Below are 6,116 nucleotides of genomic sequence, written 5' to 3' on the forward strand. Positions count from 1 at the left end.
CTTAAGTGGCTTCATACCTGAGAGATGTGACACCTCTTCCAATGGCAGGCTGTTGTAGGGGAGGCTAGAATGTCCACAACCAGTAAATATATTAAATAAGAGATGTTTATTCAGCATTACAGAGATCAGCTGGTGTCCCTCTCCAAGCTAGCAGGCAACTGCCCTGACAAGCTAAGATATAGAACACCCCTACAATAAAGTTCTAAAGAGAATGTAAATCTTAAAGAGAGAGTACAAACACAGAATACAACATATCCTCTTCCCTTCATTCTCTCAAAACAAAGTATAAATAACATTTGAAAAAGAAAATGACAGTTGAAGAGAAAGAAAAAAAAACAAGCAATTAAGCATCATCACAATAATAATCTTTACGATAAGAAGGTGGTCTTCTGTTCCTTCTACTAAAAGAAATGAACTCATCTCCTTTACTTGGGCTTCCACTGCCAACATCAACTACATCCATTCCTCTCACACTAGAATCATGACCTCTTCCAACCACATGCTTCTTGTACAATGCTACCCTCCTGAGATTCCAATGTTCACCATTGTCCAACGTCACAAATCTATTGTGAACTGACTTTACTCTAAAAGGTCCCCTAAATTTTGACAAGCCACCAGTAATTCTTCCTGGCTTCACTTTTACTAAATAATTCACTTTTATTTTGTTCGTACTCTCCTGGGTCACTTCCTCACCAGACTTTGTAATCCCCTCCATACTTGCCATGCTTTTGCACTCCTTCATCCAGGCTGGTATTAGCTTGGTACCTGCCGAACGCCCTCTCATGACGTTAAAATGGATTTTTCCAGTTACATGACTTTCAGTGGTGCGATACGCCCACACTAGATCATTCACCATATTCCTAACCACACCACCACTGCTAATAGCCAGCTGAATCGCCCCCTTCACCATCCTGTTCGCTCTCTCGACCATTCCGTTCCCCTGTGGGTTGTACAAAGATGTCCTGATGTGAACAATCCCACAATCATTCAAAAACGTCACCATCTCATCCGAAGTTAATTGAGTTCCATTGTCGGTTATCAACTTTATCGGATAACCCTCCTCTCTGAATATTTCTTTTAGCAAAGAGATGGTAGTCTTTGTTGTTATCTCCCTGCTAAACTTCACAATCAGCCATTTTGAAGTTACATCTACTAACACGAAAGCAAACTTTAACTCAATACTCAAACCACTAAACGGCCCAATGAAATCCATGCACACAGTGCCATGGCGATTCTGATCAACAATAGTCCCATGAGACACTTGGCTGCCTACCTTCAATCTTTTCTCACATTCTAAACAATCCACACATCTCTCAACCCAATCAGCAACATTATTGTCCATAGCCGGCCACCAAAAATGTTCTCTTAACCTTGTCTTGGTAAGAGACTGACCTAAATGGCCTTCGTGTGCTAATTTGAATAACAAGAACCTTAAGTTATTAGGTGGAATGGGTTTCTCTCCTTTCATCACAATATTCCCCTCCTTGTCCAAAACAGATAATTCATCCAAAACCTTCCCATATGGTCTAACTGCAAACTCCAGAGTGCTTTCACGCCTAGCAACTTTAACTATCAAATCCTTAACTTTCCGTAATACATCATCTTTTGCCATACTCTCATTCCACTGTTCTCTACTAATTGCTCCTTCACAAAATTCCACTACATCTCCAACTGCGGCAGCCGATCCCCTGTACAAAAATGACTCTACTCCATTTCGGTCCACCTCTTGCCAAGGCAACGGAAGTCTAGACAGACCATCTGCCTGATTATTCTTCCATCCTGGGATGTAAACAACTCTGTACAAGAATTCTTGTAACCTCGCTGCCAATCTTGCTAGTCTCGTCTATCCTTTGCCTACACCACCCGGTGACAATAACGTAACCAGGTGCTTGTGATCTGTCTCCAACCTGAAGTGGAACCCTCACAGATACATTCTAAAGTACTCGCAGCCCCATGCTGCTGCCAGAGCCTCCTTCTCAATTATTGAGTAATTCCTCTCCGAACTAGTAAGGGTTCTTGAAGCAAATGCCACCGTCTTAATACCAGTGTAGTGTACTTGTGCAAGTACTGCACCCAATCCCACCGCACTCGCATCAACGGTCAAAACAGATTCTAAACCTGTATCAAAAGGTGTTAAAATCTCAGCTCCACAAATCTCCTTCTTTATTCCTAAAAATACATTCTCTTCCTCTTCACCCCACCTAAACCTGCAACCTTTCCAGAGTAACACCCTTATCTTTTCCGTCTTGTCAGCAAAATTACGCACACATTTTGCGTAATATTCTATGAGACTAAGGAAAGATCTCAACTGATCTCTGTACACAGGCAAAGGTGCTTTTCGTACAGACTCCAACAAATCACGCTTAGGCTTGACTCCCTCAGCCGACAAAGTGCAACCCAAATACTCTTCCACCGCAAACTTACACTTCTCCTTCCTCAAAGTCAAGCCAGCATACTCCATTTTTTCTACAACTTCCTTGAGGATCAAATCATGTTCTTCTTTGTCTTTCCCAAACAACAATACATCATCTTGAAAGTAGACCACATTCCTTATCCCATCTAGAACTGACCCCATCATACGCTGAAAGACCCCAGCGGCCGAAGCTAGGCCGAATGGCATTAGAGTAAATTGAAACACTCCCTCAGAAGTGATAAATGCCGTCAATGGTTTTGATTCTTCATGGAGTCTGATCTGATGATATGCACTGCGTAAATCTAGTTTCGTGAAAACTTTTCCCCCTTTCAATAGCAGAACCAACTCATTAATGTTGGGTAGAGGAAAGTTGTCTACAAATATATTCCTATTCAAGCTGTGCAAGTCAACACAAAATCTGTACTTGCCGTCCTATTTCGTCGTAATCACTACTGGCGAAATCCAACTTGACGTCTCAATCTGCTCGATCACCCCCTGCTCTAGCATGTCACACAACAACTTCTTTACTTCTGCCTTGGCTATTATGGGCACTTTCCTGACCTTATGCTGTGTAGGGATCGCATCAGGCTTAAGCAAAATCTTGTGCACATACCCCTTCAACTCCCCAAACTCCTCCTTGAACAATACAGCCATTCCATCAACTATGGATTCAGTTGTCACTTCCTCCACAACCATGACCTGATCTTTCGCTCTAGGGTTAATTATGATGTGTAAGTCGTACTGATGTCCCCAACCTAAAATTGGCAGTCCGGATTGTGCCACATACACTTTTCCTTTGATTGATCTGCTCTTAAATATTTTTTCCGAAAACATATAACCAATTATGTCAATCTTCTCCCCCCGGTATCCACTTGGATTAATATCCTTGGGTTTCAATACAACATCCGGCCACTTCTCTTTAAACACACACTCAGGTATAATTGTCCAAAATGACCCAGAGTCTACCATCAACTCAGTCTCTACCCCATCAACAACAAAGATTGCTTTTGGTCTAACCCTTCTACCTGACTCCTTGTCAGATTCATCATCGCTCACACACAGGATTTTCCTTGCACCTTCTACTCCAGTACCCACACTGGCACACACTCTTTCCTCTTGAACCACAGCCACTTTCCCTCTATTGCTAAACCTACACGTCTTACTGAAATGACCTCTCTTCCCGCACTTCTTACATTCTTTATCTATAGCAAAAAACTTCCTGTAATCAGGAGTATGGTATGTGCTACCACATCTTTGTGCATATTTTATCCCCGCTTTTGTACTGTTCCGTGCCATTTGAATTAAAGTTGAATGGTCTTCCTACACTCCTTTCTCTTTTTCATACCCTATTTTACTACCAACAGCTGAAAACCCCTTCGGCCTGTTCCACACACGAAACATTCTCCTTCATGTTCTCGTTGCGCTCCATTTCTTTCATACACGCACTCGATTCCTCAACAACTTTTGCAATTTCCGCTGCATCCTGTAGTGACGGGTTCTTTGCAGCCCACAGTTTCTCCTGCATCTTCTTGTTCCTGCACTGTACTATGAGTTGATCTCGTATCATCTCATCCCTGATGTTTCCAAAATTGCACTTTAGGGACAACTCTCTCAGTTGTGTGACAAATTGATCAACTGCCTCTTCTTGCCTCTGCGTATTTGGTATAAAACTTATGTCTTGCCATCACAATGTTCACCTCCTTCGAATATTGCTTCTTTAAACGTTCTTTTGCTTCCGTATAAACATTAGAAATAACTCTTCCATCTGCATTAGTTCCTTGAGGTAAAAATTTGAATGTGTGCTGTCCTTCCTTCCCCAATGTGCTCAATAATAAAGCCCTATTTCTTGTAGCAAAGAAGTCCTTCCCATCTAATGCCTCTATGTAATTCTCGAAAATCTCGATCCACTCCTCCCATTCAATTGGTGGATCACCACTTTCCTGTAAAAGTGGTGGTGGCATCACCACATTATGGCTTTCCATATTTACTATTTTACTCTATCAATTCTTATCTTTAGGTTTGAACCTTTCACTTTCCTTTACTATACATGCGTCTCAAATAATACTTCTTCAAGCTCTACTTGTAATAACTCTTTCACCGCAATATTTTTCCTCTATCTTTTAGTAACAAACGTTTCTTGGTGTAAATATATATCAACACTTTACCACTCCTTAATTGTTCCTTGGATTCCAACGCGGTCGTTTCCGTGTACCTCCTTCACGAAATACGTTTAAACTTCCTTTGTCTCATTCATGAAGAAATTCGTTGCTAGGTTACACTGATAGCACTCAAGATGGCAGCTACGCGCGGTTACGTCTTTACGTACTGTGCGTTACCTTTCGTTTTTTAGTCCTACAACTCTTTTGCCAGCGATCACGTCACAGCGTCCTCAGCGTTGGCACACATTTCTCAGCTCGCGCTTAAACGGCAAAACTTGGTATGTTTACTTCTCAAATTTTAAATGTCACATTCAATCTGTACGACTCCTCAGGCATATCCAATGTCTTTTGATATCAAAAATGTTTAAAAGTCCCAGAAGTTTTTGTCGATGCCTTTCCACATTCCGACCTCAGTGCGTCTGTCAATTTTTTCCTTTTGCACTTGATAATTACTTCTTCTTTTGCCGATTCGTTCTCGGAAATTAGGTTTTCTCACCCTCTTGATGGGTTTGACTTCACTTCAATTTCTTCTTCTTTTGAAAAAGATTACTTTCGTTTGTTTTACTCGATTTCTTACTATATTCTTCAATTTCCACACGTGGTTCTCTACACCAGCTAAACTTCTTCTAAATCTCTGTTCCTCTTTTACTCCTGCTAGAGGTTCATCGCCATCTGTTGTAGGGGAGGCTAGAATGTCCACAACCAATAAATATATCAAATAAGAGATGTTTATTCAGCATTACAGAGATAAGCTGGTGTCCCTCTCCAAGCTAGCAGGAAACTGCCCTGACAAGCTAAGATGTAGAACACCCCTACAATAAAGTTCTAGAGAGAATGAATTCTTAAAGAGAGAGTACAAACACAGAATACAACACAGGCCTTTATTGTTCTTACTCTGGGGAGTCATTCACATTTTTCCCTAGGAGAGCAGTAGGTTGTCTTGTGGCCAGCATAAGTGTATGGCCTCTGAAAAATTTGGGCAACATAGTTTCAACTTTCTAAAAGTTATGATGAGCGTACTTTCAGAATTAATTCTGAATAATAGTTTGTGACAAATGAAACTCCCATGATTTTTATTTTATTAATGAGTGTTGCATGATTTGCACGTTTGTACTGACTCAACCTAGAGTAATATGCACCAACACGAACACGTGGGTTTAATCATTTGTGCTCTTGTCATGTTCGTCATTCTGTTTTGTTATATATGAACTGCGGCTGTTAAAAAATATTAGCATGTGCATTCTTTAACCCCTTGTATGCTTGTGACGGAACCGCTCCGTCACAAGCCACGGGTGAGCTGTGCTTGTGACGGAACGGTTCCGTCACGGTGAGGTTCCGTGACGATTTGATCCCGTGTTTTCAACATTGTCGTAAATACATAATTTTGGTATCAGTGAACCGCAAATGGTCCATTTAGCATATCCCGGTGTTTTCGCTATGCTACGAGCAAGAGTACTCCTGTCACAAACACATTTCTGATCTACCCATGGCATCCATCTTAGATTATGGCAGCCATTTTGTGTTTCTTGCCCTCACATAGACAA

Source organism: Lissotriton vulgaris, chromosome 4_1, assembly GCF_964263255.1.
Source record: "Lissotriton vulgaris chromosome 4_1, aLisVul1.2, whole genome shotgun sequence".
In the NCBI taxonomy this organism is placed as follows: domain Eukaryota; kingdom Metazoa; phylum Chordata; class Amphibia; order Caudata; family Salamandridae; genus Lissotriton; species Lissotriton vulgaris.